Consider the following 22,245-nt stretch of genomic DNA (forward strand, 5'->3'; position numbering starts at 1 on the left):
AGGATATATATACTGTATATACTATTAGAGGAGAGAGATACTGTATATACTATTATAGGCTATATACTGTATATACTATTATAGGCTATATACTGTATATACTATTAAAGGAGAGATATACTGCATATACTATTAGAGGACATATACTGCATAAACTATTAGAGGAGATATACTGCATAAACTATTAGGAGAGATATACTGTATATACCATTAGAAGAGATATACTTTATATAATATTAGAGGAGAGATATACTGTATATAATATTAGAGGAGCGATATAGTGTTTATACTATTAGAGTGTATATAATGTATATACTATTAGAGGAGATATATACTTTTAAAGGGGCAATCTGGTAAATATCATCAGACTCATTAACGTTAACCCCATTTTGTTACTGGCCGATTAATCGATTATGAAAATAGTAATCGATTATTTTCATAATCGATTAGTTGTCAATTAATCGATTAGTTGTTTCAGCCCTACTTTGCAAGCCCCTTGCCTTTGCCATCACAATACAACAATGCAGACCTCAGATCGGAAGTTTCTATACTACCACTGGGCAGACCCATAGAATACTCGCTCGGTTTACTGCATGGAATTCTGCACAAGTGTTAATACTCTGGACTTCTACGAGCTGGATTTCACCCAGCCAACTCAGGGAACAGTATTTGTGCTGTAAGTCAGCTTGCGGCAACCATAGACACTTCCCCAGGTGTGATTTTTTATTTATTTTAAGTGTTGGAGAAAGTGAAGGGGGAAGGGGCCTTAAAAAACATAGCCTAGCATTCTATTTTCAATATAATCTGAGCTTTATATAATTCCCTTTAGCTTGAATTCACATACACTCTCACAGGATCACTTCATAGAATGTGGGCGAAGTAACTACCATTTCACGTTTGAACCTAATTAGTGGCTGAAAGAAAACTATTTAATTTTTTTGTTTGTTTGTTTTTTGGTCATGTGAGAAACAGCAAAGAGCTTGTAGTGGGTGTGTTTTGGAAATCCTCCAGTAATTAACAAGCTAGTGTTCTCAGATTATCAGATCATTGACAAAAGGGAGTAGGGTGGAGTGGTGCCCCACAGCAGAACTTGGGTTAAAAGTTCTGACACTGTCATCAGGAAAGTACTGCAATGCTGGCCTGTTGAAAAAAAATGCCTAAATAGTTGCCTGGCTTTAAGCATGCTGTCAATGAGTGTGCAAAAAGTACCAGCATTCCTGATCTCTAAATTATTCCTAGGTAGTCTAGCCATTCAAAAAGCACTGAAGCCAAAGCTTCAGCATGACAGCCAGGGAATGAACATTCTCAAAAGGAGAGTTCAGCAATGGCAGCTTCCATAACTCCCAACAGGATAGACTCTCTTTAAGGTTTAATTATTAGTCCTGACTGAAGCATTCATAAAGCCCTGTCCCAGTAGAACGTCACGTTCCTATCACAGTCATACAGTAACACATAGGTCTGTGTATGAAAATGTCACTGCTCTATTCTCCGTTCTCAAAGGAGATCGTTCTCCTCTGGATACCAGTTTATGAAGCTTTGTAGATCGCTTCTCCTATGGAGGAGTGAAGCGATCTACAAACGCTTCAAACAGTGGAGAACGCCCCCGATGCTGGAATCTCGTGAGACTTTACAAGATTACAGTACCTGAAATTCACCAAAACACAGAGGTGACCGTTTATTAAGCGATAAATTATCACTGCTCAGTACACGGACATTCCGGACGAGATAGTAATAAAATATTTGTCCCACACACACACATACATATATATATATATATATATATATATATATATATGTATACATACACACACATATAGACATGGCAGGGGAACATGATTACCGTCTTGGGGGTTTGAACGAGGAAGGAGGAAATCAAAAATCTTCCTCCTTCCCCCCGGTATTCTCTCTTTTCTCCCCAATTCTCCACCTCTGAGCTTGTGAATCGGGGAGGGTGAATTCAGATTACCAGTGTGGCGCTGAGATCGCAGCTTCATAAACTGGCTGTTTCTGTGTCAGTCAATGACAGCTTCTCAGTGTGTGGGGATAATCAGTGGAGAACATGTCCTCCCCTGATCATCTCTGTTTAATAAACCATTAATGAACTGTGATCAGCGGTGATCCTTGGGATCACCCCTGTTCACAGTTTCATAAACGGTTTTCATAAAGTTTCAAAGTTATATATTTTGTTGGAAACAAACACAAGCCATTGAGTTCAACCAATACAGCTGAGATCAGTCATACTCAAATAGGGTTCTTCTCTTCTTGCTAGGGGTTCCTGATGGTGTCTGCATAGTTCCAAGTCCAACGACACTGGCAGCATGACACCAGTGATCTTTTTAGCTGTCGGTGAGGGCAGCATTCTGACCTGTACTGTAAAGGAGGACATTCTTCCCACAGCCCATCATTGTAAAAAGCATTTTCCCAATGACCTCCAATCAATTGATTTTAGAAGGGGTTCCCTGATATCTGAAAATTATTTTAAGGGTTCCGCTGCGGTAAAAAGGTTGATTTATTTAGGAACCTTTTCTGGGGTCACTGTGACTTGAGTCATACCAATCAGAACAAGGGCCATTGAGACAGACGTATTTTGACTTGTCATGAGACTTCACACATGGCAAGTCCCATGAGTGGGAACAGAGCCTTAGATGGAAGCCAGCTAACTTTTGGTTCTGGGAAGAAAGAAAAATACCCAAGCAAAACCTGGACAAATGCGGGAGAGCATGAAAACCTGATAATATGATTTGGCACAGAACCCAGTAACTGTTATGGATATGTTTCTTTAAATGCAACTCTATGGTGCATCTCTGTTGTACTTCTGTTATACTTCTTCCTGTGTTGTGTTCCCTGTTCCTGCTGGGTCTTTCAGTAAACATGTCTTATGTACAGTAATGGCTTGTGCTGTCTCTACATATATCACATCAAACATGGTGTCAGAACATTTCTGGATCCATGCTCTTTCTACACATTTGATCACGAGAGCCTGCCAGCCTTGATGTGAATGTTCTTGGAACTGATTGTGCCTCCTGACAGTTGTAGTCCTGTCCTGGATGCTGATTATTTGCAGCAAGAAAAACAGCATCATGGCACCTAACAGCATTCCACTGCCTAAGGCAATGAGGGTGAGTGGAGATGTCAGCAGTAACTGGAACAATTTCAGGGTTGAGTTTGAGAACTACTCCCTAGCCACTGGGTTAAATGAGAAGCCTGCAGCAGTACAAGCAGCCTCACTGAGAAGGGTGATGGGCAGTGAATGCCTCCATGTTTACAAGCATAATCTGAACCTCACAGAGGTGCAAACGAGTGACACCAAAACCATTCTGGATGCATTAGAAACTTTCTTCAGACCCTCTAAAAATGTCATATATGAAAGATATATATTTGGCTGCTGTAAGCAAGAAGACTGTGAATCAATAGACAGGTTTGTCACACGGCTAAGAGAAAAAGCTGCAAGCTGTGAGTATGGCTCTCTGAGAGATGAACTTATTCGTGATAAAATCGTTTTGGGTATCACCAGTGGAAGCACACGTCGCCACATGCTGAGGAAACACGATTTAGATCTACAAACAGAAATTGATATATGTAGCACTGCAGAACTTACTGACAAACATATGCAAGCTATGGAGCAGGATAAACTGATTGACAATATCAATGCAGCCTCTAAACAACAGCAAAGCTTCAGAAACCACCAGCATAAATTTCAGCACAAGGGTCACCTACACCAGTGTTTCTCAACTCCAGTCCTCAAGGAGCACCCACAGGTCATGTTTTCAGGATTTCCCTCAGATGAAATGGCTGTGGTAATTACTAAGACAGTGCAACTGGTCAAATCACCTGTGCAAAGTGCTGGAAATCCTGAAAACATGACCTGTTGGTGCGCCTTCAGGACTGGAATTGAGAAACACTGACCTACACAACTCACCTGGGAGGAAGCCTGCATCATGCAAGTATTGCTGCAATGTGCATGTACGAGAGAAAGAAAAGTGGCCTGCATATGGGAAAATCTGTACTGCATGTGGTAAACCAAATCACTTTGCAAAAGTGTGTCTCTCCGGTAAAATGGAAGCAAGGAAGCTGCACACAATTGAGCAAACATCAGATCCAGAGGATGCAAACCTGCTTAGCACTGATATGGTTTACTCCTCAGAATGCATTGGTGCTGTAAACACAAAGGGCAAAAAATGGTTTGTAAAGCTCAGATTACACAATATAATCCAACCCTGCCAGCTGGACTTGGGTGCAACATGTGATGTCATGAGTATAAAGGCCAAAATGAACCTGGCACCCAGAGCACCCCTTCAGCCTAGTAGCACCAAACTAAAGTTGCATTCAGGGGAACTAATGGAATCATTGGGGCTATTCCAAACAGAATGCAGCATACGTGATTGTATACACAAACTGAACTTTGAGACTGTTGATGCCAATCAGAAACCGCTATTATCAGGTTCAACGTGTGAGCGACTTGGACTGATGCTGTTCACCATTCCTGCTGAGCTACATAATGTTTATAATCAGCTTGCAAAATCTCTGACTAGGCCACTGTCAAAACAGCAAATTCTTCACAATTACAGTGATGTGTTTGAGGGCCCGATAGTCTCTGTTCCAGGAGAGGTTCGTTTTAAACTTGATCCTACCATTCAACCTGTACAATGTCCCCCACGCAATGTGCCTATCGCCATTAAGCCACAGGTTAAAGCTCAACTAGATAAATATGAAGCTGAAGGACATCTAACTTCAGTAACAGAGCCTACAGTTTGGATCAGTAACATGGTTGTTATCAGAAAGCCTGAGAGGATCAGAATATGCATTGATTCCAAGTTTCTGAATATGGCCCTGAAACGGTCACACTACTTAATGCCAACTCGCGATGATATTTTGCACAAACTACCTAAAGCACGTGTCTTCACACTTGTTGGTACTAGAGATGCTTTTTTACAGTGCAAACTGGAGGAAAAGAGTAGCTACATGACTGCGTTCTAGACTCCTTGGAGCAGAAAGAGATGGCTCGAACTACCAATTGGAGTCTCTGTAGCACCTGAGGTATACCAGTGAAAGCAGCATGAACTATTAGGCTGGATTCACACCTATACATGTTTAGTGCTTTTTGCAGATTTGCACTACAGAAGGAGTTCCATAGGAAACCATGGTAAATGGACTGTAGTGCAAATCTGCAAAATGCAAAAAGCACTAAAAATGCATAGGTGTGAATTCAGCCTTAGGTGGTCTTCACGAAATTGAGCCAATAGCTGATGACATTCTTATAGTTGGCTGCGGTAATACAGATGAGGAGGCTGAGCATGACCATGATGAAAAGTTAATAGTGCTACTGGATCGTTGTAGGAAAGTGTAAAGAAATTGCAGTTCAAGGTGGAAGAAGTCAGTTTCCATGGACACATCCTGTCTTCACAAGGCTTAAAAGCTGACCCGGATAAAATTAAAGCCATTGTGGACATGCCACAGCCTACTGATGCCAAAGCGGTACAGCGATTTATTGGCTTTGTTACATACCTAGCGAAATTCCTGCCACACTTATCTGAGGTGTGTGAGCCATTAAAGCGACTTCTGGACAAAGAAGCAGTTTGGCACTGGCTTCCCAAGCATGACCGGGCAGTAGAGGATATAAAACGATTGGTCACCTCTGCCCCAGTGTTGAAAAACTATGATGTCGCAAAGCCTGTTATGATACAAAGTGACTCCAGTAAAAATGGTCTAGGTTGTACCCTTTTGTAGAAAGGTCAGCCAGTTGCATATGCATCCAGAGCTCTTTCATCAGCTGAGCAAAATTATGCTCAAATTGAGAGGGAATGTTTAAGCATTGTATTCGCCTGCCAGCATTTCCATCATTATCTTTATGGATGGGATTCAATTACAGCTGAAACAGATCACAAACCTCTGACAGCCATATTCAAAAAGCCCCTTTTGTGTGCTCCCATGCATTTGCAGAACATGATACTTACATTGCAGCATTAAACCTTAATGTTGTCTACAAGCCAGGATGTGAAATGTATATCAGTGATACCCCGAGCAGAGCTACGTCAGATAATGTGGCACCTGGAGGTGAGCATGAGCATTGTACAATTTGTCTGCTGGAACAGGAACAAAATTTCTTTGCCGATATCAATCGAGCGGACTATCTTAATGTCACAAATCAGTGACTACATCAACTCATATAGCACACTGACAGTGATGCATCTTTACAAGCTTTGAAGTCTATTGTTTTGAGTGGGTGGCCAGATGAAAAAGAGGCTGTATCTGGAATTGTAAGGGAATACTGGTCCTTTAGAGATGAGATCAGCATACAAAATGGTATCTTGTACAAAGGTCCAAGGGTCATCGTGCCAAAGTCATTGAGAGCAGAGATGTTATTATGTATACACTCCAGCCATATTGGTGGTGAAGCATGCTACAGACAAGCTCGTGATACTCTTTACCCTGTTTTATATGCATGGTGAAATCAAGGACTTTGTCAGTAATTGTCCCATCTGCAATGAATATGCCCAATTACAACAAAAAGAAACCATGATGTCACATGAGATACCTACAGGTCCGTGGCAGATTATCAGTATGGACTTATTCAACTACGCAGGCAAGGAATACCTGCTATTAGTCAATCATTATTCATACTTCTGGGAACTAGACCTTCTTCCCGACTTATCCACCGAAGCTACAATTAAGAGGTGCAAGGCTCAGTTTGCACATCATGGCCAACCAGATACAGTAATCCCTGACAATGGCCCTCAGTTTCCAAGCCTACAATTCAGAAAATTTGCCACTGAATGGGAGTTTGAGCATGTTACTTCCTCACCAAGTCATCCATAGGCTAATGGCAAAGCTGAATCAGCTGTAAAGATTGTTAAAATGTATGCAAGAAAGCACAAAGTGATGGTAAAAACCCATGGAAAGCCAATTTACATTGGAGAAACACTCCGACTAAAGGCATGGATAGTAGTCCGGGACAAAGACTGATATCAAGGAGATTAAAGACCTCCTTACCAGTAGCAAATAGACTGCTTGAACCCTCTGTCATACAAGGTGTTACTGATAAGTTAAGGATTAAGAGACAAGTGTCAAAGGCATGATGTGACACATCCGCCAGATATTTGCCAGAATTGAATATTAGAGAACAAATCCGTATGAAATCATTACCTGGAGACCGAACAGGCCGTTGGAGAATAGGTCTTGTCTACAAAAGGTTGCACCATGCTCTTATTTTGTGGACATTGAAGGAACTCTCTAGTGACACAATCGAGTGGATTTGAGAGTGGCAGAGCAGCCGGAATCTCAATATCCCCTTGATAGATCGGACTCACCCAGTATCACAAGGACATACTCACCCATTGACAGTGAGGCATGTACAGAGGCAATGCCTCATACCAATGGCAATGAGAGTTCGGGGCAAGCAAGTATACCCGACAGCTGTCAAGTGAAGAGCATGCCAGTATGTGATGAGAGGAGCCCAGTAACTTCAGAGAGGGCTAAAGGAATCCTTGCACAAGGGCCAGTCTTCATCCGTAGTGGTAGATGTTCAAAAGCACCTACGAGATTTAACCTGTAGAACAGGGGTGCACATCCAGTGGCCCGTGGAGCCATCTGATATGGCCCGCGACCTGCTCTGGGATGGAATCGAATAGTTATTCAAGGTCAGTTTATTACTAAAATCCCAGTGTTTATATGGGCATATCTGTTCTGCAGTGGTTACTGGGCTGCTTTCAAACGAATCCACAGATGCAGAACAGTGCACCTGCGGGTTAGCTGTACTGAGCCATACACTTCTGTTATTACCTGTGAGTTTGAGCTTTCTGAAAGTGTACCAAACCTGCAGAATATAATAGAAGTCTATTGCAAAGTGCAGAAAAGGTTCTTCGATCTGGAAAAGGCATTTGACTCCATTGATTGGGGATATATGACCCAGGTACTTCAACGCATGGGGTTTAGTCCTATATTCCTCAAATGGATATCAATGCTTTATGATCAGCCGGTGGGAGCACTCCGCTTGAATGGAGGGGTGTCTGACAGTTTTCCAGTATTCAGAGGCATCAGACAAGGGTTCCCATTGTCACCAGGCTTATTTGCGTTGGTCATGGAACCTCTGGCGATTGCACTGCGCTCCTCCTCTCAAATTCAGGGTATTAGGGTGGGCACCCTTACCGAAACTACAGCCCTTTATGCAATGACCTAGTCCTATTCATTAGAGATACTGGACCTTCACTACAGGCTGCACTGGCACTACTGAAGCGATTTACTGGGGTTTCTGGACTCAGAGTCAACTGGAACAAATCCAAGATACTTCCGCTGCGTTCCCACACAGCAACTAGACAGGCAGAACCTAGTAATCCCTTGCAATGGGTAACACAAATTAAATACCTGGTTCTTCAAATTACAAACTCGGTGACCGATTTCATCAGTCTTAATGTGTCCCCATTACTAGACATCATCTCTAAAAAATTACACTCCTGGAAAAACCTCCCATTGTCCCTTATTGGAAAGATAAATCTAATCAAAATGAAAATTCTACCCTTCTGTATAGTGTTGAGTGAACCCGAACTTTTGGCTTTTTGGGTCCCGAACCAGAACCCGAACAATTGACTGTATGTTCAGGTTCGGGTCCAGTGTTTGGCAACGTAATGGCGCATTTTAAAAAGCCCTGCAGCAGCCAATCAACATTTGTTTAACTGGTGTGCCCTTAGAAGCCATCACAGCCATGCCTACTAATGGCATGGCTGTGATTGGCCAGTGCAGCATGTGACCCAGCCTCTATTTAAGCTAGAGGCACACAGCACAGCACGCCACTCTGCTTTAGACAGTGCAGGGAAAGGTTCCTGGCTGCTGTTAGGGAGAGAATAACATATGAGTCCTGATTCTGAAATCTATTCTAATTAGTCAGCGATTTTACACTGCACCGAGAGAAAAGATAGACAGCGTAGGGCAAGGTTTCTGTTGGTGCTTTGAGGGAGAGAGAATTATCTAGGAGTCCAGATTCAGAAATCTATTCTAATAACTCAGCGATCTACATAGATTTACCTGGTTGGGTTGCAGTGCACAGTCTTTTTACACTGCCATGAGCCCAGTGCCAGAGAAAATCTAACTTTTATCTGCAAGCTCAGTGCACCAGCACTGCATATGTTATTGTGACATACACCCTGTACATACTCTGGGTGTATTCTGCTATTGCAAAAACACCCATTTAGTGCAACAAAAAAAAACTTTGCAGTGTTTTATGCATATGTGGAGGTGTGTGTTACACAATTTATATATTTTTCTTCTATTGTGCTATTCAAAAAAATTTTTTAGGGCAAAAACATTTTTTTTGCATAGCATTTTCGCCATTTCTGCAGCTCTAAGATACTCTACGTTTACATACTCTGGGTGTATTCTCCTATTCTCCTATTGCAAAAACACCCATTTAGGGCAAGATCCTAAATTTGGAAAATATGAGGAGAACGTCAAAGAAGGGACGTGGCTCCGGTCATGGTGCTGCTGGTGGAGCTCCTGTTGCAGGGAGAGGATGTGGTCTATCTGTGCCAGCTACACGCACAAGTGAAACACCTTTCTCAGGTGCCAGTAGAGGACAGAGCCTGCAGCGGTATTTGGTCGGGCCTAATGCGGCTGTACGAATGTTGAGGCCAGGACAAGTACAGGCGATAGTAGATTGGTTTGCTGACAGTGCCTCCGGTTCCTTGACATTGTCTCCCACCCAGTCTCCTGATGAAAGATCAGAGTTGGCACCTGCAGCCGATGTCCATCAGTCTTTCACATCACCCCCTTGCAAGTCAGCCAAGCAGTCTGAGCCCCAAATCATGCAGCAGTCTCTTCTGCTTTTTGACGACTCTGTTAGCAGGGTTTCCCAGGGCCATCCACCTAGCCCTGACCCAGAAGTGATTGAGTGCACTGATGCCCAACCACTATGTTTGAAGATAAGTACATGGGAGGACCATCGCAGCACATCTCGGATGATGACGAAACACAGGTGCCAACTGCTGGTGCTTTCGCAAGGAGGGCAGGGGTGAAGTCTGGGTGGAAGATGAGGTCCTGGACCCCACATGGAATCAACGTCATGCTGTGCAATCAGAGCCTGAAGCGAGGCATAAACATTCTCAACCTGAGCACAACCTGTATGACCAGGCATCTAAGTAGACACCTCAAAAACCAAGAAAGGTCTCTGGCTCCTCCTGCTTCCTCTTCTGCTGCAGTCTTAGCCTCTTCATCCACCTCTGTAGTGACAGTGGCACCTGCCAAACCGCAAACAGAGGATCTGCCAGCAAGACTACCACCTGGGTCACCAACCATTTCCACAATGTCCCATGGAAGCGTTCAGCTCTCTATCTCCCAAACACTGGAGCGGAAGAGGAAGTACCCCCCTAGCCACCCGCGATCCCTGGCCCTTAATGCTAGCATTTCAAAATTCCTCACCTTTGAAATGCTGTCATTCTGTCTGGTGGAGACGCAGAGTTTTAAAAGCCTGATGGCATTGGCTGTCCCACAGTACGTCGTGCCCAGCTGCCACTACTTTTCCAGGTGAGCCATCCCTTCCCTGCACAACCAAGTGGGGGACAAAATCAGGTGTGCACTGCGCAATGCCATCTGTGGCAAGGTCCACCTAACTACGGATGCGTGAACCAGTAAGCACGGTCAGGGACGTTATATCTCCCTAACAGCACACTGGGTAAATGCAGTGGCGGCTGTGCCTGAGGTGGATAGCAGTTTGGCGCATGTCCTTCCACCACCGAGGATTGCAGGGCGCAACAGTTTGCCTCCTGTTGCTAACTCCTCCTACTCCGCTTCCTCGTCCTCTACCGCCTCCTCATCCAGTCAGCGTAACACCTTCACCACCAACTTCAGCACAGCCAGGGGTAAACGACAGCAGGCAGTTTTAAAACTTTCCTGTTTGGGGGAAAAAACCCACACTGCGCAGGAGTTGTGGAGGGACCTGGAACAACAGACCAATGAGTGGTTGGTGGCAGTGAGCCTCAAGCCCGGCCTGGTGGTGTGCGATAATGGGCGAAATCTCATAGCAGCTCTGGGCCTAGCCGGTTTGACACACATCCCTTGCCTGGCCATGTGCTGAACTTGGTGGTCCAGAGGTTCCTTAAAAATGACCCTCATATGCCAGAGCTGCTGCAGAAAGTGCGGGCCGTCTGTGCGCACTTTCAGCGTTCTCACCCTGCTGCTGCTCGCCTGTCAGCACTGCAGCGTAACTTCGGCCTTCCCACTCACCGCCTCATATGTGACGTGCCCACAAGGTGGAACTCCACCTTGCACATGCTGGCCAGACTGTGCGAGCAGCAGCAGGCGATAGTGGAGTTTCAGCTTCAGCACGCACACGTGAGTCGCTCTGTGGAACAACACCACTTCACCATCAATAACTGGGCCTCCATGCGGGACCTGTGAGCCTTGTTGCGCTGTTTTGAGTACTCCACCAACATGGCCAGTGCCGATTACGCCGTTCTCAGCGTTACTATCCCAGTTCTATGCCCAACGCTTCCGGCAATGAAGGAAGAGGATGTGGCACAGGAGGAGGAGGAGGAAAAGGGATAATTTTTAAGGCTTTCAGGGCAGTCATACACAAGTGGCTATGAGGGTGGGTTCCTGCACCAACAAACGCCAGGTACACAATTGTCCGATAGCAAGGGCACAGTTCTGGAGGATGACGAGGTGGAGGATGAGGATGAGGAGGAGGAGATGGAGGAGGAGGAACCATGTTCACAGCAGGGTGGCACCCAGACCAGCTCATGGCCATCACTAGTGCGTGACTGGGGGGATAAAGAGGACACAGACGATACACCCCCCACAGAGGACAGCTTTTCGTTGCCTCTGGACAGCCTGGCACACATGAGCGATTGCATGCTGCAGTGTCTCCGCAACGACCGCCAAGTTGCCCACATTCTAACTGGTGCTGATTACTGGGTGGCCACCCTGCTGGATCCCCGTTACAAGGAAAATGTACCGTCCTTAATTCCCTCACTGGAGCGTGATCGTAAGATGCCCGAGTACAAGCGCACACTGGTAGACGCGCTGCTGGTGGCATTCCCACCTGACAGCGGGGGTATGGTGGAAACACAAGGCGAAGGCAGAGGAGGAGGAAGAGGTCGCCAATGCAGCTGGGGCACCGCAAGCACCTCAGAAAGCAGGGTTAGCATGGCCGAAATGTGGAAAAGCTTTGTCAGCACGCCACAAGAACCAGCACCACCAGCTGGGATGGAACATCTTAGCAGGAGGCAGCATTTCACCAACATGGTGGAGCAGTATGTGTGCACACGCTTACACGTACTGAATGACGGGTCTGCCCCCTTCAACTTCTGGGTCTCCAATTTGGGCACATGGCCTGAGCTTGCCCTTTACGCCTTGGAGGTGCTGGCCTGCCCTGCAGCCAGTGTATTATCTGAATGTGTATTTAGCACACAGGGTGTCAGGAAATGTTCCATCCGCTGATAATATCTGTCTCTTGGCGTGCAGTACTGAGGTCCACCAGCAGGTGTCTCCTGTCAGTTTTGAGCTGTCAGGAGAGCTTTTCCCTGCTGATGCTATATCATCTTTGGGCCGCAGTACTGGCGTCCACCAGCGGATGGATCCTGGCAGTATGGAGCAGGCAGCACCTCCTGCAATCAGGTGTCACTTGAGGCCAATCACAGGCCTATAAATAGCTGGCAAGCAGTCATATGTTTGCCTCGGTATTGTTCCTTGTGCCCTGACCTGCTGCTTGCGATCCTGAACCTGTGACCCGTGGCTCTGATCCTGTTTCCCTGTCCTGGTCCCAACCCTGTCCCACCTGTTACCATTATTCCTGTCCTGAAGTCTGATCCATCCATCCTCTCCCTGTCCTGTGTTCTTTACCCCATTTGCTGATCTCCCCGTGTATGACCTTGGCCTGGCTTGTGACTCTGATTCTGGACTGCCCTTGTTATTTGCTGATCCTCTGTGTATGACCCTGGCCTGCCTATCGTTTATGGTACTTGCATTTCCCATTTATTGTACATATCGGTCTGTTGTTGTTTGGGGGTCTTTGTTGGTTGGTTTATTGCACTGTGTGGTTGTATTCATATAATTCACTTTCTTTAATAAATCATATTTCACTTATACACGTTTGGGTTTCCTCTGTTGCAGTCCACACAGTTCTGGTCTTATCTGATACGTGACACAGGGTGGCGTTATCACAGACAAGCGCTGATGCTTGTCCAGAGCCAATGTGGACAAGCTCACGTTCATTAAAATGAACCAGGCATGGATCCCACAGGACTTGTCCATACCATGTGCAGAATAGACATGTATACCGGTGTTTTGACAAAAACTGTCTGGCCATCGGATAGTGTCCAGCCCGAGGACAAGGAGATTCCAAAAATCTCGGTAGATGATCGGCGCCTGCCCCGTGAGTGCAGGTTCAAGCCCCACCATCCAAGTGGACAAATACGGTAGCACATAGTAACAGGGCCCTTCACAGGCTCGCTTCGCTCGCCATGCTTCACTCGCCACGCTTCGGGCACAGCCTCACTTCGCTCGGCTTGAACCTCGGATGGTGTGGCTTGAACCTGGACTCACCGCGAAGCGCTGTTTGTCTTGGGAGATTTTCTAAATCCCCGTGTCCTACATACTGAGCAAACGCAGTACAGGGCGGACACTATCCGACGGGGGACAGAATTTGACACATCACCGGCCTTACCCAGCCATTGTTGTATTTTTGAACCAGTGTTGGCTACCTCGTCCTCCTCCACCGCCGCTTCCACCTACACTGCCACATCCACCGCCACCTCAACCTCCTACTCCATATGGACCTCGTTCTCCTAGGTCAAGATTATAATTTTTTTATTTCAAAGTATTTTATTTTCCCACTAGCTTATCCATTAAATTGAATAATTTTTTCCAGAAAGGGCGTATTCTGGGGCATTCCCACCATATGTGTGGCATCGTGCCGTTGAGTTTCTGAGGTTCTTAATCACTTCCTGTACCTCTTCTTCTGAGAAGGGGGCCTCCAGCATATATATATATATATATATATATATATATATATATATATATATATATATATATATATATATACAATTTTTATATTTTATTTTATTTTATATGAATATATATATATATATATATTTTTTTTATGTTATTTTAAGTTATTTACCTATCCACATTTGTTTGCAGAGCACTTGCCATGCTCTTAACAACATTTTGTTGCCATTTGCAGCCCTGTAGCCCTTTCCATTACTTTTTTAGAGCCATTTTAGTCCTCAGAAGTTTGGGTCCCCATTGACTTCAATGGGGTTCGAGGTCAAGTTAGGGTCAAGTTCGGTCCTGAACCCAAACTTTTTTCCGAAGTTCGGCCGAACCCGAACATCTAGGTCTTAGAAACTCTCTGGTGTGGATACCAAAAACTATTTTCAAGTCAATAGACAGTATGATCTCTACCTTTCTGTGGCAGGGAGGAATCCCCCGCATTAAACTGGCCATCTTAAATCAACCGTGGGGGGAGGGAGGCCTAGCAGTACCCAATTTCCATAAATATTTTTTAGCCGGCCAATTAACGGTGGCGAACCGCTGGTTGACCACACCTTCGGATGATGCTGCAGTGTCGTTGGAGGCAGCATATGTGGGTTCGTATGAAGCGCTATCCCACTTGGTATATAGGGGTGTAAGGGCCCCCTACCCTCTGATGTCCTCCATGCGCTCAGTGATTAGGGCATGGTCTGTGACTCAGGGGCTCCGGCCTTCTAGTCATGATACATTTTCTCCAAACCTCCCCTTATGGAGGAATCCCAATCTACCTCACTTCTTTGATTACCCAGACCCGGTAGTGTGGACGAAAAACGGAATTAAGACACTAAATCACATTGTAGCAAATGGTACCCTAATGTCCTTTAATGATTTGAAATCACGTTATGAACTATCAAATACGCATTTTTTTCGATACATTCAATTAAGGAATGCCTTTCAATCCCAGTTTGGCGGGGGACCTCTTGACCTTGAGCCCAGTTAGCTAGAACTGCTGACTTGTAGTGACTCTTTAATTAAACCACTTTCCAGCCTATACAAAGACCACTTTCCAGAGACGACAAAACTATTGGAACCCTGCAGACAGGTGTGGGAAGCTGCAACCTCGGGGTTAGACAGAGATGACTGAGACGATATATGGGGAATTGCAATTGAGACCCTGGTCTCTACTAGGGACAGACTAATTCACTATAAATTCCTGCACAGGATCTATCTGACCCCAGCTAGACTTGCTAGAATGTTTGGGAATCAGCAATCCTCTTGCTGGAGGTGCTCCTCGCCACTAGAAAATTGTATGCATATCTTTTGGGAATGCCTACTGGTCAAAGCATACTGGCAGGCTGTAGCAAGCTGCATAAGGTCGGTCACCTCTATTTTGATTCCCATGACGGTTGAGGTATGCTTACTACATCTGGTGGAACCCCTGGCTACTACCAGGGCTATTAGAACTCTTCTTACCCTATTGCTGTTTTATGCCAAAAAGCGAAATATTCTCTCCTGGAAAAGCTCCTCAGCCCCAACCTTGGAATCCTGGAAAGCATTGGTTAACAAGGCAGTACCATTTTACAAAGCCACCTACTTGAGTAGGAGGACACTGACCAAATTTGATAAGGTGTGGGGGGGTTGGATGGCATTGGTGGACACGGTATCAGACTAATTACAGATAACTTATAACTATTGATATTGGTGTGCTAGGCCATAACGGGGGATATCTATGACTGGCATAGGGGAGAAATATTGATAATTCTGCATTAGGATAACTGGTCACTTTGGTAGGGGGGACGAGTTATTTCTTCATATAAAATTCTTGGTGCTGGGGGGGGGCCATACATTGGACTGCATTTAGCATCACGGCCCAAATGTCGGACAAAGCGGGTGTGGTGTCACCTAGTGCCTTCCTCCAGTTGGAGGCCAACTTGACTGGTATATATCTAGGCAAAAGTTTTAAAGTTTTAATGTTTTGGGGGGGGGGGGGGGGTTAACTCTACGCCTAATTGTTGTTTTTTTGTCCACCGGCAGCTGTGTTATAGCCAGTGGGTGTCGGCCGCAAGAGTGGCCTGTTGTTATTTGTATGCTTTAAAAATTGAATAAAAAAGAATTTTCAAAAAAAGTGCAGAAAAGGCAAAGGTATACTGGGTTGCACCCATGGTGCGGGTAAACTGCAGTGCATCAATGTGAAAGCAGCTATGGGCCCCTTTCACACAGTCAGGCTGACCCAAATAGACCCTCCATTGACCTCTAAGGAGTGGCAGATGTAAACTGATTTGTGTCCTACCTCCAATCCGATCCGGCTGTGTCTGTGTCCACTCTGCATATACAGAGCTGAGATGGACCAGCCATCCGCCCGCTTCGCTGATTGTGGCCCGTGACCAGTTACCAAGTCGCTTAAGTGGCCCTCACACTTCAAAAGGTTGGGCACCCCTGCTGTAGAATGTGTTATTGCTGTGTCTCTTTTGAATTTCACAATGTTCATTTATTAACACTAAAAGGGGAGATGATATGGATGATATGTTTCTTTAACCACTTCCCGACCAGCGCACGACGATGTACGTCGACAGAATGGCACGGGCAGGCATATTGGCGTACAGGTACGTCCAATATTCGATGCCGCCCTGCCATCGGGAGCGCGCCGCCGGCGGCGCGCTCCCGCGCTGGTCGGGACCCCCGTGAGTCCGGTCGCGGGACCCGCGGACTCGATCGCCGCGGGCATCCCCGCGATCGTCTCACGGAGCGGCCGAATGGAGGAAATGCTGTGTAAACAACATTTTTCCATTCTGCCTAGCAACTAGTGACGCTGATCTCTGCTCTATGTGATTGGAGCAGAGATCAGTGTACACTAAATGAAAGCCCAACCCCCCCACAGTTAGTAACACACCCCTAGGAACACTTAACCCCTACACTGCCACCCACTGGTTAACCCTTTCACTGCCAGTGTCATTTACACAGGAATCACTGCATTTATATAGCAGTGATTACTGTATAAATGACAATGGTCCCAAAAACGTGTCAAAAATGTCCGATGGGTCCCCCACAATGTCGCAGTCACAATAAAAATCGCAGATCGCCGCCATTACTAGTAAAAAAAAAAATAATAAAAAATTATTAATAAAAATGCTATAAAACTATCCCTATTTTGTAAACGCTATAACTTTTGCGCAAACCAATCAATAATCACTTATTGCGATTTTTTTTACCAAAAATATGTAGAATAATGCGTATCGGCCTAAACTGAGGGAAAAAAATGTTTTTTTATATATTTTTGGGGGATATTTATTATAACAAAAAGTAAAAAATAATGCGTTTTTTTCAAAATTGTCGCTCTATTTTTGTTTATAGCGCAAAAAATAAAAACCGCAGGGGTGATCAAATACCACCAAAAGAAAGCTCTATTTGTGGGAAAAAAAGGACGCCAATTTTGTTTGGGAGCCACGTCGCAGGACCGCGCAATTGTCAGTTAAAGCAACGCAGTGCCGAATCGCAAAAAGTGGTCTGGTCTTTGACCAGCAAATTGGTCCAGTCTGAAAGTGGTTAAAAGCAACTCTATGGTGCATCTCTGTGTTGTGTTTCCTGTTCCTGCTGGTAGCTAAACAATTGTAATTAAAGAGGCAGCATGTATCTGTGCAGGAACTGCTTCAATTTATTGATTGTGGAACACGGTATAGTGCAGGGATATGTAATTAGCGGACCTCCAACTGTTGCAAAACTACAAGTCCCATCATGCCTCTGCCTCTGGGTGTCATGCTTGTGGCTGTCAGAGTCATCCTATGCCTCATGGGACTTGTAGTTCTGCAACAGTTGGAGGTCCACTAATTGCATATCCCTGGTATAGTGGATGGTCTGTGGGGTTCCTGGATAGGTAGATATCTTATCCTTGTTCTACACGATCAGATAAATGGAACCTACCAGCAACAGCTTCCATTGGAAACCATAAAAAAGACTTGAAGGTAGGTTCCCTGGATTTGAAAGGCTTTTAAAAAGTGCCAAAGAAACAACCTTGTATATGGCCAGCTGGGGTACACACAATTTTAGAATGAGTAAATCAACCTTCCAGCAACTACTCACAGCTGTATATCCAGCCATCCATTAAAAGAAGTTAAAAATATATAAAGTTAGAGTTATATATAGAAAACAAGAAAGGTAGAAAGAAAGAAAGCTAGAGAGAGAGAACAAAAAAAGATAGAAATAAAGAAAGAGTTAGCAAGAAAAATAAAGAAAGTTAGAGAGAGAGAAAAAAAGAGAAATGCTGTGTACACAAGCTCGGACTTTCTGGCAGACTAAGTCCAAGAGAGAGAAGAAAGAAGAGAGAAAGAGAGAAGAAAAAGAGAGAGGAGAGAGAGAGAGAGGAGAGAAAGAAGAAAGGAGAGAGAGAAGAAAAGAGAGAGACAGAAAAGGAGAGAGAGAAGAGAGAGTGAAGAAAGGGGAGAGAGAGAAGAATGAGAGAGAGAGAGAGGGAAGAGAGAGGAAAGAAAGGAGAGAGAGAAGAAGAGAAAGAGAGAAGAAGCAGAATGAGAGAGGAGAGAAAAGAAAGGAGAGAGAGAGAAAAGGAGAGAGGAGAAAGAAGAAAAGAGAGAGAGAGAAGAAAAGAGAGAGAGAAGAAAAGAGAGAGAGAAGAAAAGAGAGAGAGAAGAAGAGATAGAGAGAAAGAAGAAGAGATAGAGAGAAAGAAGAAGAGAGAGAGGAAACAGAATGAGAAGAGAGAGAGGAAACAGAGAATGAGAAGAGAGAAGAAAGAGAGAGAGGAGAGAGAAGATAGAGAGAGGGGAGAGAGAAGAGAGAGAGGAGAGAGAAGAAAGAGAAGGGAGAGAGGAAGAAGAGAGAGAAGAAAGAGGAGAGAGAGAAGAAAGAAATAGACAAGAGAGAAAAGAGAGAGAGGGGGAGGGAGAAAGAGAGAGGGGGAGGGAGGGGGAGAGAGAGAGAGGAAGGCGCGAGAGAGAAAGAGACAGAGAGGAGAGAGAGAAGAAAAGAGAGAGAAGGCGAGGGAGAAGAGAGGAGAAAGAGAGAGAGAGGAAGGCACGAGAGAGAAGAGGAGAGAGAGAGAGAAGGAGAGAGGGACAAGGAGAGAAGAGGAGAGAGATAGAAGAAAAGGGAGGGGGAGAGAGAGGGAGGGAGAAGGCAAGAGAGAGAGAGAGAGAGAAGAAAGAGAGAGGGAGGGAGGTGAGAGAAAAGAGAGAGAGAAGAGAACAGGAGAGAGAGAGAGAGAGAAAGAGAGAGAAGGAGAAAGAGGAGAGATAGAAAGAGAGAGGGAGAAGAGGAGAGAGAGGGGAGAGAAAGAAGAGAGAGGGGAGAGAGAGAGAGAGAGAAGGCGAGAGAGGGAGCGAGAGAAGAAAAAGAGAGAGAGAAGAAGAGAGAGAGGAGAAAGAGGAGAGTGAGAGAAAAAGAGGAGAGAGAGAGAGGCAAGAGAGAGAAAGAGAGAGAAGGCAAGAGAGAGAAAGAGAGAAGGAGAGAGAGAGGAGAGAGAGAGAAAAAGAGGAGAGAAGGAGAAAGAGAGGGGAGTGAGAGAAGGAGAGAAAGAGAGAGGGTGGAAGAGAGGAGAGAGAGAATAAAAGAAAGGAGTATAGAGAGGTCCACAAATACACGTTATTTAGTACCAAATAAACCATGTAAACAATCCCCAGTACAATGTGGGAGGAGGGGGTAGTCCAGGCGATGTCCGTACATAGACTTTTTTCCCTCAGAGCCCCCAGTGATAGAAGAGCCGGGGGTATGAGGAGTTGTGTACACACACTGTATACACGCACTGTATACACACACAATGTATACACACAGGCACAGCTCACCTGCACAGCTCCCAGTTGCATGCAGTGTGTCGTATAGAAGACATGTAATGGACTCCCGGTGAGGTCCCGCTGCTCTCCCATTCAATGACTAAGCACATAGTAGAAGGCAGTTCCCGGAGTGTGTGATAGCCCGGAGATCCTCATGTGATGGATCCATAGCTAGGTGTCCGCTCTGTACACACACACTCCCAGCTACAATCACTTCCTTTTTCCGGATCTGTGATGAAATCCATTGTACATACAGTGCATTTAAAGTGATAGCACAAACCCTGCTCCATCATTTCCCAGGAGGCTCGGACAGGTATATCCTGTGGCAGTTAATATCTTTATTAAATACTCAGTCCTTTACCAGCCCTGCAGGATTCCTAGCTGAGTCCTAGTCATTGTTCTCAGCACTTTCTGGTTTGCAGGGACACTTCTAGTTTTGAGGACTTTGATCTTCCTTCAGAATAAAATCCATGTTTATTTGGGATTTATTTTCAACATCATTCAATACATTCCTCCTTGCTCCCCCTATCCCTTTCCCACAATTGAATAAACATTATGCATTTTTTTTTCATGTTTTCTGATCTTTTCGGTGCTGGTGATGGCCATGTTACACATCCGAGCGACATGTCAGTGGATGGTGGTTTGGAGGACTCCAGAGCGGGAGCATAGACCTATACTAAAAAAATAAAATAAAAGGTCCTTAACCACTTCAATACCGGGCACTTAAACACCTTCCTGCCCAGACCAATTTTGAGCTTTCAGCGCTGTCGCACTTTGAATGACAATTGCGCGGTCGTGCTACACTGTACCCAAATGAAATTTTTATCATTTTTTTCCCACAAATAGAGCTTTCTTTTGGTGGTATTTGATCACCTCTGCGGTTTTTATTTTTTGCTAAACAAATAAAAAAATACCGAAAATTTTGAAATTTTGTTTCAGTTTCAAAACTTTGCAAATAAGTAAGTTTTCTCCTTCACTGATGGGCACTGATGGGGTTACACTGATGGGCAATGATAAGGCGGCACTGATGGGCACCGATGAGGTGGCACCAATGAAGTGGCACTGATGAGGTGGCATTGATGGACACCGATATGTGGCACTGATAGGCGGCACTGATGGGTGGCATGGATGGGCGACATGGATGGGCACTGATAGGTGGCACAAATTGGCACTGATAGCTGGCACGGATTGGCATGGATGGGCATGGATAGGTGGCACAGGTGGGCATGGGTTAGTCGGCACAGGTGGGCATGGGTAGGCGGCACAGGTGGGCATGGGTAGGCAGCACAGGTGGGCATGGATGGGCACTGATAGGTGGCATGGATGGGCACTGATAGGCGGCACAGATGGGAACTGATAGGCGGCATTGTATTATAATATATTGTACTAATGGATGCCAATCAGTGCCAATCAATAATGCATGCCAATCAGTAATGCCCATTGTGGGCACTGATTGGCATCCATTATGGGCACTGATTGGCATCCATTGTGGCACTGACTGGAATCCCTGGTGGTCTAGGGTGGCATACCTTGTCCTGGGCATTCCTGGTGGTCTGGTGGCGTCCCTGGTGGTCCAGTGTGGGCATCCTCGGGGGGGCTGTGCTGATAATCGATCAGCACAGACCCCCCCTGTCAGAGGGGCAGCCGATCGGCTCTCCTCTACTCGCGTCTGACAGACGCGAGTGAGGAAAAGCCAATCACCGGATTTTCCTATTTACACTGTGATCAGCCATGATTGGACACGGCTGATCACGTGGTAAAGAGTCTCCGTCGGAGACTCTTTACCGAGATCGTAGTTGCCGGGTGTCAGACTGACACCCCGCAACAACGACCGCCACGATGCGCGCCCCCGGGGGCGCGCAGCGGCTCATAATCCTGATCACGTCATATGACGTCCGGTCAGGATTATGCAACCACTTTGCCACCGTCTATTTGTTATAGGGCGGGCGGCAAGTGGTTAAATGCACTGTGTTCGGACGCCGGACACCGTGTACTATGGGAAGCACCACATCTATGCAATCACCAGATTGCAGACATGGCACTTCATTTGCAGGCTTTTGTCCCACCTTGCGGCGCTTTCCAAAGTGACAAGTAGCTTCCGCCCCGTGCTCACAGTATCTATTACTACGGCCGAGCAGTTTGACTGACATCTGAGTTAGATGTCACTTCCTGATTTCTCTCTCCCATTGCGCCCAAGAGAGAAAAACAGGAAGTATGAGGAGCGCAATCCTCCATCACTACTGCCAGTGCCCACACAGCAGGAGAGGACACCACAGCGCAAGGTAAGTGCTGCTGTGCTGGTCCGAACCTCCCGCTGAAAAGTGGGAGGGGGGTTTGATGTGATACACCAGCTGCATGTGATGTGTATTTGATGTGACACACAGGCTGCATTTGATGTGGCACACAGGTTGCATCTGATGTGTAATTACTAAGTGGTGTTGCGCTCCACAATTAATTAGCATGGATAAATAAATGTATATGTCAATGAACGGTACACAAAATAGTT

General features: G+C 45.5%; 1 protein-coding gene across 2 annotated transcripts in view; it reads right to left on the minus strand.

Moving 5' to 3' along the window:
• PHTF1 (putative homeodomain transcription factor 1) overlaps window positions 1–19,958 on the minus strand; it is a 214,143-nt gene extending 194,185 nt beyond the window's left edge. For both annotated transcript variants that reach the window (XM_077481561.1, XM_077481560.1), the window contains exon 1: window positions 19,752–19,958. The gene's annotated coding sequence lies outside the window, so the exon portion shown is untranslated. The remainder of the gene's footprint in view (window positions 1–19,751) is intronic.
• Window positions 19,959–22,245: the final 2,287 nt, after the last annotated feature.

The sequence above is a fragment of the Lithobates pipiens genome, unplaced genomic scaffold (assembly GCF_037356315.1).
Source record: "Lithobates pipiens isolate NorthernLeopardFrog02 unplaced genomic scaffold, aLitPip1_a1.2 Scaffold_16, whole genome shotgun sequence".
Lineage (NCBI taxonomy): Eukaryota > Metazoa > Chordata > Amphibia > Anura > Ranidae > Lithobates > Lithobates pipiens.